Source organism: Chiloscyllium plagiosum, chromosome 8, assembly GCF_004010195.1.
Source record: "Chiloscyllium plagiosum isolate BGI_BamShark_2017 chromosome 8, ASM401019v2, whole genome shotgun sequence".
In the NCBI taxonomy this organism is placed as follows: domain Eukaryota; kingdom Metazoa; phylum Chordata; class Chondrichthyes; order Orectolobiformes; family Hemiscylliidae; genus Chiloscyllium; species Chiloscyllium plagiosum.
In genome coordinates, this window is record NC_057717.1 from 30,910,041 (window position 1) to 30,920,995 (window position 10,955).

The following is a 10,955-nucleotide window of genomic DNA, read 5'->3' on the forward strand; positions in this document are numbered from 1 at the left end:
TTTTTAATTCACTCGTGGGATGTTGCTCTCTATGGCTGGCCAGCGTGTATTTCCCACCCCGAGCTGCCCTTGAGCTAAGTGGCTGGCTGGATCATTTCATGGGACAGTTGAGAGTCAACCTCCTTGCTCTGTGTCTGGAGTCACATGTAGGCCAGACCTGCTGTCGATAACAGATTTCCTTCCTTCAATGATATTAAGAAGTTAGATCGTTATAGCTGACATCGGCATTAAATTTTGAATGAACAGTCTGGTGAGAATAACACGAGGCCATCACCTCTCCCACTCGTAGCTCAACCGTCGCTGAGTACTGATCCTACTGAATCATGAATCAAAAACCTTTCACCATGCCCATTGCTTGATCCTGAAATCATTCTTGCACCCTGGTGATATCACTCAGTATCTCTTCATTTGGTATCCCTCGCTGAATGGGTCGAATTGCTGCCTCTGTCAATGTCTCTTACTCTTGCAGCTACTCCAGATCCTGAGCCAACAGAATTCTCCACTCCAGAGAGACGCAGCAGCACATGCCAGAGCAGAGAGCATTTAAATAGCTCGAAACGTCGGTCCTCAAGACAAGACGTAGATACAGTGCTGAATGGTGAACACAGAGCATAATGCTCCCAGGCTCAATCTCCATCCTTTGTGAGAGGATTACTTTCAGCTCTGCTGTACTGAGTCTGCCTGAGACAGCATTAGGTGTGTCACAGTTATCAATCCAGACCTACACTGTCTTAGTGAGCATCAGGACAATGGAGGGGAAAGTAGGCCGAACACGGGAAGTTCCTATTGAAGCCTGGGATCTTTTTGTTCTCTACACTCCAACATTCTCTATTGTCGCATCATAGATTCATACAGCAAGGAAGCAGACTCTTCAGTCCAACTCCACTGAGCTAATGCCTTGTATGCTTCTAACTCTGAGAACAGTTCCTATCTCTGTAACCTCACCCCCTCCCTACAATCCCTCTGCTTAAAATGTACTTCAATGCTGACTATCTCCCGGTGACTGTAAAATGCTCCAGACTGGATGACATGGCAAATCTCAGGAATCTCCTCCTCCCGTCATTACAATAATCTCTCTTTCTGTCATCTTGCACAATACCTCCAGCCTACACTGTCTCCGTAACATCCTCCAGCCTCGACCATTTGTGTACTCTCCTCCAGCTCCTAGAGCACATGATATCATTGTAACGTTCAATCCCTATAACATTCCTGCCTCCCATCCTAAACCACTACATGACCTCTAATCATCCACCATCCTTACAAACCTCCCTATCTCTTTCAAATCCTCTAGTCCCTACAGCCTTTCCTGCCTGTGTAACCTGCCCCTATCCCGGCGGCCGTCCCTGTGTACAGTCTCCTGAAGCCACAATAACCCGCCCAATGTCTGCAATCTCCTCTATCGCTGTGACCTTCTCCCGTCACGACACTGCTCCATAACTCTACCCCCTGCCGTCACTACCAGCCTTCGTATCTCTGTAACCACATGTGGTCACTAAAGCTACATCCATTTACATGAAACATCCTCTTTGTTGCTGTATCCAAGCCGAGTCCCTACAGCTCTCACTTTCTGTAACCTCCTTCAGTCTGAAGAACCATCCCTCTATATTACTAACTTTATCCAATCGCAAAAACCATCACCACAAACCTCACTATCGCTGTAAATTCTTCCAGTTACTCCCTATCTCTGTACACCATCCTTTCCCTACTACTCATTCCTGATGAAGGGCTCCGGCTCAAAATGTTCCTGATCCTCGGATGCTGGAAAAGCACAGTGGGTCAGGCAGCAATACACTCTTGATTCTGATTCCCTATATTTCTGTGTAGCACTCCCTGGCTCTGTATCACTGTCAGTCCCCACTATCCCCACTAACTGTGTAAACTGCACTATTCCTGAAAAAGGGTTCATGCCCGAATCGTCGATTCTCCTGCTCTTTCGATGCTGCCTGACCGGCTGCGCTTTTCCAGCAACACATTTTCAGCTCTGATCTCCAGCATCTGCAGTCCTCACTTTCTCCTAAACTGCACTATCACCAATCACTGGAATTTTTTCAGACCGTGGAATACTCCCCAACTGTCCAATCTTTTCGAGCCTCTCCAACCCTCCAAAACTGATTCCTCCTGCAGCCCGATAACCCCGCCTATCTTCGTAACTTCCGTTAGCCGCTGGAACACTCCTTATCTCTGGTACATCATATCCTATAGCATCCCTCCGTTTGTGTGTTCCTCCAATCACTATGGCGGCGCCTGCCTCTGTGACATTAGCCCACACACTGAATCCACTTCCAACACCGAAAGCTTCACTATCTCTGTTACCTTCTCATTCTCCTACAGACCTCCCTTTCAGTATGAACTTCTGACATTCATCAGTCCACACTGTCTCTGCAATCTACATCAGCCTCCAGAGCCCTCCTTACATCTGTCACGTGCTCCAGTAGCTATATCACTATCCATCTGTCAGGCCTACTTTGTAAGTGCTCCAGCAGCTATATCACTCCACATCTGTCAGACCTACAGTGTAACTGCTCCAGCAGTTATATCATTCCCCATCTCTCAGGGCTACTCTGTAGCTGCTCCTGCAGCTTTATCACTCCCCATTCTGTCAACCCTACTCTGTTTCTTCTCCAGCAGCTATGTCACTCCCCCTCTGTCAGGTTTACTATGTAACTGCTCCGGCTGTAAAATCGCTAGCCACCTGTCAGGCTCACTCTGTAACTGCTCCAGCAGCTCTATCACTCCCTATTTGCCAAGGCTCCTCTGTAACTGCTTCACTCCCCGTCTGCCCAACTTTGCAACTGCACCAGTGATATTACACCCCCTCTAGCAAGCCTACTCTGTAAGTACTCCAGCAGCTATACCACTCCCCATCTGTCAGATCTGCTCTGCAACTGCTCCGATAGATCCTGTAAGAAGACCAAAGAATCTGCGATGTATGAGTAAATTTGCCTCATTTTCTAAATTGTCATGAGTTCAATTGCAACCTTCTCCACCTTTTCTCATCAATATCCCTCCATTTTGAGGGACAGTCTGTTGAAACTTCTCTGGGCTGCCTCCAATGCAAGAACATATCCCTCTAGATAGGGAACCAAACCTGTTTACAGTATTTTCATTGTGAGCTGATTAGAACCCTCTCTAGTTATTACAAGCCTTCCCTATTGTTATTCTCCATTCCCTTTGGAGTCAATCCCAGCATTCCATTTGCCCTTTCTATGACCTGCTGATCCTGTATACCACCTTCCTGAGATTTATACACAAGAATTCCCAAGTTACTTTGTGATGTAGCTTTTTGCAGTCTATCTGAAACCAAGAGGTGGTGGTATTAATCAGGAAAGTGTTGGAATGTATGGTAAGCGATATGGCAGAAATGATAACTGCACAATTCGAAAGCAGATGAATAAGCACGTCTCGTAAACCCATCTCGATGCCACGGAGGCAATGCGGTGGCTCAGTAGTTAGCATTGCTGCCTCACAGCAACAGGAATCAGGCTTCGATTCCTGCCTCGGGCGATTGGCAGTGTGGAGATCTTTCTGTGTCTGTGTTGGTTTCCTCGAGGTATTCCTGTTTCCTCCCACAGTCCAAGGATGTGCAGGTTAAGTGAGGTGGCCATGGGACATTGTCCACACTGTCGGGTTTCTGTGATCAGATATAGAAGTACGCTACTTGGACCATCGAGTTTATTCCACTATTCGATGATGGTTGAATTGTTTCTCTTACCTATTCCTTGTAACCCTTCATCCCCTTACTCATTAAGAACCTATCTGTCAGGCGAAAGTGAGGGCTGCAGATGCTGGAGGTTAGAGTTCAGAGTGTGGTGCTGGAAAAGGACAGCATGTCAGGCAGCATCCGAGGAGCAGGAGAATCAATGTTTCGGGCAAAAGCCCTTCATCAGTCCTTTCCTGATGAAGGGCCTTTGCCAGAAATGTCGATTCTCCTGTTCCTCGGATTCTGCCTGACCTGCTGTCCTTTTCCAGCACCATACCCCTGACAAGAACCTATCTACCTCTGAGTTAAAGCACTGATTTACTTCGCATCCACAGCCCCCCCCCGTAGGCAGCGAGCTCCCCAGATTATCAATCTCTGGCTGAATAAATTGCTCCACATCTCCATTCTGAAGGGGTGTCCCTTCACTTTGAAGCTCTGTCTTTGGGCCCGAGTCTCTCCGAATCATGGGAAACATTTTCCTCATGCCCACTCTATCCAGGTCCCTCAGTATTCTGTACGTTTGAATCAGATTCTGCCACCGCTGCCTAAACGTAATCGAGAGCAGACACAGAATCTCCAACTGCTCCTCATGTGACAAGCATTTCATCTCTGGGATGTTTCAGAGAATTCTGTTTCCCGTACCCCCTCACATCCTTTGTCCAGACTGTCAATGTTTAGCATGTACATTGTGATCCCAACGCTGTCCCCAATGGAACTCCACATATCACTGGCTGACTCCTTTATATCTGCTCTCTGTTTTCTGACAGTGCCAAGCATGTTGCTCTGAAAGCAAGATGTCATTTCATAAACATTGCTGGCTTTGTTTTCCTGTCTGGCTGTAGACAGCAGAGTAGATAAAACCGAGGAATGGTTTATTGGGATTTTCAGAAACCTTTTAACAAGGTCCCACTGAAGAGGTGGATAAGCAAAATTGGCACATGTGGGATTGGAGGGAATGTAATGGCATGGATTGAGAATTCTTTAACAGACAGAGAACTAAGTGGAAGAAAATGGATTAGTGCTTGACATCCAACTAATCTCAAATGGATTTGATGTATTTGATGGTCGCACAAAATCTAATGTTTCACATTTGTTGGTGATACAAAATTAGCTGTGAAGTGGGTTGTATGGAGAAAACAAAGAGAACATGAACAGTCTGTGAATTTCTCTTTTTTAAAGTTCAGTTATGGGATGTGGTCGTCACTCGCTCGGCCATCATTACCTTCCATCAGTCATTCCCTGGAGAGGGTGGCGGTGAGCTGCCTTCCTGATGCATTGCAGTCTTTTGGGTGTAGGGACAGACACAGTGCTGGGAGGATGGAGCGTGGCTTGGAGAGCACCTTGGAAATGCTGATGTTCCCGTGCACCTGGAATTGCTGTCCTTCCAGGGTATAGAAATTCCGGGTTTGTGAAGGGCTGCTGAAAGAGCCTTCCTGAGTGACTTCAGTGCTGCTTGTTGATTTTTCTACAAATACCATCCTTCATTCATTCGTTGACGGACATGTGCAATGTTGGCTGAGTCAACATTTTTTAAAAATTGGTTTGGAGTTATCCCTGAGAAGGTGGTAGTGAGCTGCCTTCATGTGTGACTGCACCAGCCGTTGGAACTGTTGTTATCTGTGTATCATCCAGCAGGCGCTCCAACACTCCTCATGTCTGTAACATATCCCACATGTGCCACTGTAACTGCGTACAGACAATGCAGTTCTCCCTTTATAGGTGACGTACTCCTCTATGTACAACTCTTATAGTTCCTCACAATATCTCCCCTCATCCATTCCCGTCTGCGCTGTTGATCTTGGAAATTGTTTTTATTCCTGTTTAAACTTCTGATCAGCATTCAACTCTTCCTTTTTAAATTTGTAACCTCTCAGTATCTGTATCCCTCCATATCACTGTCACAAATTACAGCTCCTAAAATCTCTATGAATTACAGCGGCTGGATGTGTTTAATTCACACTTTTCACCCTCCTTATCCACTTCACCTCGTCCATCTCCTACAATCCTACCATTTCAGAATGTTCCTATTCTCTGCACCACCTCATGGCCTGAAGGTCCTTGAAGACCACCAGTGCTCCAATGATCTATATTCCCCCCCACCCCAGTTATTGCAAGTCTTCTAACTCTGTGACATCCAACAGTGTCCAGTACCTTACCACACTTCCTGGCTGTCAATTTGCATTCATTGAAGTGTTTCTATCTCTGTAAGCAGCTCACAAAAAGCCCTTTAGACTCAACAAAGCTCCGTCACCAACAAACCACCATCTCTCTATTTCCTTTGACTTATTCAGTGCCTGCAACTCTCGCTGTGTCTTCCAGTAACCTGCTTTAGGCACTGCAGATTTGCCTCCCTGTCCAGATAGCCTGTTCCATCTCCGACAGCTCGCTCAATCACTGTAACACCTTCTGCCGCCTCTAATCCTCCTCTTTTTCACGATTTTCCAGGCTCAGCGGCGATCCTGTGAGGGAGCAGTGCGGAATGGGATATTATAAATCTCAGTTCAGGCTTGAGGATTACAATTACTTGGGAGTCACAAAGGGAGAGAACCTGACAGCGAGCAGCACAGAGCGGGAGAATCAGCAGCGAGGATCGCGGCCGACTGGGACTTGGAGTTGGAGAAACAGCAGAGCAGGAGGCACAGACACAGTGCTGGGAGCATGGAGCGTGGCTTGGAGGGCACTTTGGAAATGCTGATGTTCCCGTGCACCTGGAATTGCTGTCCTTCCAAGGAATAGTGGGTTGGTCAAATGGAAAACGTTTTCTGTTACATTGGGAGAAGTCATAGCCCCTGCTGATGTTTGAGACGATCACCGGGTCATGCAGCTCAGTTAATGACTGGAGATTTTGTGAGACATCTATAATGCTGAGAGTTTGGTGGATAACACATACAGGGAGGGGATCACACTGCTGTCATAACGGCATGTAAGAAGGAAGGAAATGGGTGATCAGTCAAGAGATAAGTCAGGGAATAGAGGATTACCCTGGGGGAGGGGAGGCTCCCTCCCCATTAAGTTTTCCAGTTTGGAAGCTGATGAAGATGCGGACTGCTCAGGGGAGTGCAGTCAGAACCATATCGGTGGCACCACAAGCAGCCTGACTGTACAGAGGGGGGGGGGGGGGGAGAAGGAAGGAGGGGCGATAGTCACAGAGCAGTCAGGAAATTGAAGAAGGTGTCAGTGTTTCTATGACTGTCAATGTAATTCCAGGATCGTGGTATCAAGAATGTCACTGTGTCCATAAAGTCTGCTCCACCATTCACATTTGGCTGATCAGTTTTTCAAGCCCGTTTTCCTCCTTTCCCTCTTTGATCTCATGGCAATCAAGAACTTTTCTATCTTTGTTTTAAATCTGCTCAATGACTTTGCATCCATAGCCTTTTGTGACAATGAGTTCCACAGATTCCCCACTCTCTGGGTGAAGATGTTTCCCTTTATTTCCGATCTAAAACGTTTTCCCTTTACTCGAAGGCTGTGCCGTTGGTTACTCGTATCTTCTGTCAATGGAAACATCTTCCCAACGTCCACTCTATCCAAGCCATTCATTATTCTGTAAGTTTCAATCAGATCTCCCCTTGTCCTTCTAAATTCCATCATGTATAGTCCCAGAGCCATCAAACATTCCTCATCTGTTACGCCTTTCATTCCTGGGATTTTTCTTGTGAACTTCCTCTGGACCTGCTCCAGGTCCAATGTATCCTTCCTGATGTGTGGAGCCCAAAGTATAACGCATTCAGAAATGATATAAAGGAAAGCAAAGGATGAAGTGTAGAAGTATTGGTTCAGGATAGTGTTAGTTAATGAGTCTGAGAGAAAGTGGATGCCTCCAAGTTCAGAATGAATTTAGTTGGAGCTTTAGAACAAAAGCTATAAGGTTACGCAGTGAGGGGCCATCTGTGGGCTACCAACTAGTGAAAAGGGTACAGAGATGGAAAATGATAATGTTGAGAAACTTGCATTATCCAGATACAGACTGGGATACTGACCGTGTCTGGGCAGTGACGGATTGCATGGAGGAGAGCTTACTGCAGGAGTATGTGCCCACCCCAAGGGACCATGTACTGTTGAACCTTGGAAAGGAGATGGGGAAAGTGGATCCAGTATCAGGTGGGAACATTTTCAGGCACGATGATTATTTTATTGTAATGCTCAGGATGATGACAGAGAATGCTATGCATTAACTAAGTTTGAGAAAAATCAATCGACTGGGAGCTGCCTTCAGTGGGGCAATAATGAATCTGGGAAGGTATGGCCGGAACATCAAGTTGGTCAGAAAAAGAAAAATTGAACAATGGGCTCCGTTCAATGGTTTAGGACCTGTGTAGGAATAGTTCCTCACACAGGAAAGACAGGGTAAACAAACCCAATGCTGCCTCGGTGACAGTGGAGCAAAAGGTTGAGATGAAGAAGAACAATTGAATAGCTATCAGATAGCGAACAGAATTGTGAACCAGGAGAAATGCTGAAGGTTTAGAGTAGAGATGGAAGAGCGGAGGGATTTATGAGAAAACAGAGAGACAACATAAAGTTGTCACACCTCTAAGGGAGCGTGCGAAAAGGTGGAGTAAGGCTGATTCAACATTTGAAAGAGGATTTATACTGAGAAGAAGGTGAATGGCAGGGTGTGAGCTGAAGCCTTCATCTCTGTCTTTGCCAACGTGGGCAAACCCACCCATGCCATGGTGACAGAGGAGGAAACACTGTCACTAGAAAGGTACAACATTTATGTGGAATATCTTTGTGGCACAGGGAACAAACATGTTTCGCTGTTTTTCCCTCAATGTATGTGACATTAAATCACTCATTCATTCATTCATGGAATAAAAGGGACTGTATCAATTTGGATACAAAATTGACTGATTGGTAGGAAATCGAGAGGAATGGTTACTAGATTTGTAATTCAGACTGGAGAAAGATTTTCAGTGAAGTTCAGCAGGATTCGGTTTTGGGGACCTCATTGATTTTCATATGTATGAACGATGTACATCTGATGTGCAGGGACCCATCAAAAGTTTATAGTTCACACAGCACTTAAATAAATTGTAAACTGTGAGGAAAACATTATAGAACTCAAAAACGTACATTGCCAACTTCTTAGAAAGAGTAGAGAAGTGATTGATGAAGTTTGGCACATTGAATCATAAGACAATGCAAATTTCCAGCAAGAGCATTAAAATATAATATAAAACAGGCAGGAATAGAGGAGCAGAGGATGTGCAAAGAATCATTGAAGTTTGTAGGACATTAAACATAGACAAAGCATGCAGTGTTCCTGTCTTTATAAATACTGATAGTGCAAGGGTAAGGAGGTGATGGTGAACTTGAATCAAATACATTCGACATCAACTGGAGTATTGCATATGATCTGACGGATATGAACACATTAGAAAGGATGACGAACTGATCTGAAAACATATTTCCAGGGATGAGTAAGATCAGTTATGAAGTCAGACTGAAAATGTTGCACCTGTTCTCACTGAAGTGAAGGTGGCTAAGTGGAGATCGGATGTACTTTTTCAAACTGATAGGCAGACTGAATAGATTAGTTTGGATAAAACTTTACCCACTCAAAAAAGGAGGGAAAAACGAGAGGGCACAGATTTCAGGTTATGTACAGCAGGAGAAATATGATAGGAGTAAGAACCTTTTCACTTGGCGAGTAGTTAGGTTACACTTGGATATGTTGTAAATGGATATTCAATGGAAATGTTCAAGAGGGGATTGGATGATTATTGCGATAAAATAAATCTGTAACAGTATGGGGGAAAGCAGGAGATCACTACTCTGTAATGGACTCAGATGAAGAGCTGGTGCAAACATCATAGGTCAAATTACATCCTTCTGTGCCTTAAGACTTTTGTATGGATTCAAGCGATGTCTCAAGAGTTCTCCAACTCTAATAATACTGTGTTTCCATTACCTTATTGATCCTGTGCGATCCATTCTTACCTCTGAAACATCCATCAGTCAAAGCATCCCTCCTTATCTCTGTAACTCATACAGGCCATTTTCTAAATCTTCTTTCTCTACAATGCCTTCTAAACACTCCCTCTCTATGTAATAATTCTCCAAGCCTGACAGCTTTCCCTTTGTCCGTAATTACTCCGATACATAGAAAGCTCCAAATCTTTACAATCTCCTCCAGCTCACACAATCATCAGTCTATCAATGTCACTAACTCCCTCCCGCCCTGACAAATCTCATGATCAACATAACCTCCTCCAGCCATTACACTGTTCATTATGCAGTGCACCTTTCGCAGTCCCTTACAACTCTGCCCATCTCTTAAACTTCCTCATGTCCCAACAATGTTCCCTAGTGTCTGACGTGCTCCAATGTGTGATCTGCTGTGTAAAATCCTCTCGTCTCTTCAGCACTCCCGATTCTGTAACCACCTCCTGTCCCTACACAGCTCCCTATTTCTACAGTGTCCACATTCTTAATCCCACCCTACCTGTGGAAATACCTCCAGCTCTCCTTATTTCTGAAATCTCTATCAGATCAAAACAACACTCTATGTATCTCAAACCTTCATTAGCCCCTTCAAATATCACTGCCTCTGAAATTCCTCCCGCTACTGCAATGCTCTCAATGAAATCTTCCAAGAAAAGTCACCTTCTTTTCAGGAGAACCTCTTCTTATTAATCTCCTGCAGGGCCAAGACAAGGTTTTCTTTTGTCTTCTGCAAGCTCTCTATCTCAAACCCTTCACCTATAACGTCCTTATTATCTCTCATCTCATTCAAAAACTTGATCGGCCTGTATGTCTGTGACCTTCTCCAGGAGAAGGAAAGGCTTTTCGGGAGTAGGGGGAGATTTTGTGTTTGAAGGATGTCATAAATGTATGACTGTTTGTAGAATGGAGAGGATTTACAGAGATGGAAGGGTGACAGAACATGAGGGGTGTCAAAGAGACTGATATTTGTAGGCTCAGAGAAAATAATCTGTGGTTTGCCTATTTGGCTATAATTTGAAGAGTAAAATGTTATTAAATTGCAAATGTATGGGCCTATTATTGAGTTTGGGATCTGCCTGTTCTAACTGTGGGACTCCATACCGAAATGGGTGCGAGCAGCTGACCCCGCAAAGGCTGGGTATAGTCTGTAATCTTCCAAATCATATTTGGGAGATCACTTCCAGGATAGGTGAGAGCAGCTGACAATATTCAGGCAAGGCAGGAAGCATGGGATTTTCCTCATCTGATTGTGGGACTCATTTCAATAATGAATGCGAGTAGCTATAAATACCTAACGCACTGG

At 44.9% G+C, this 10,955-nt stretch overlaps 1 long non-coding RNA gene across 1 annotated transcript in view; it reads left to right on the forward strand.

Annotated features, from left to right (window-relative positions):
• The window catches only part of LOC122552407, a 21,114-nt gene extending 10,382 nt beyond the window's left edge, over positions 1-10,732 (forward strand). The window contains exon 3 of the long non-coding RNA XR_006312368.1: positions 6,146-10,732. This is a non-coding gene — a long non-coding RNA (uncharacterized LOC122552407). The remainder of the gene's footprint in view (positions 1-6,145) is intronic.
• Positions 10,733-10,955: the final 223 nt, after the last annotated feature.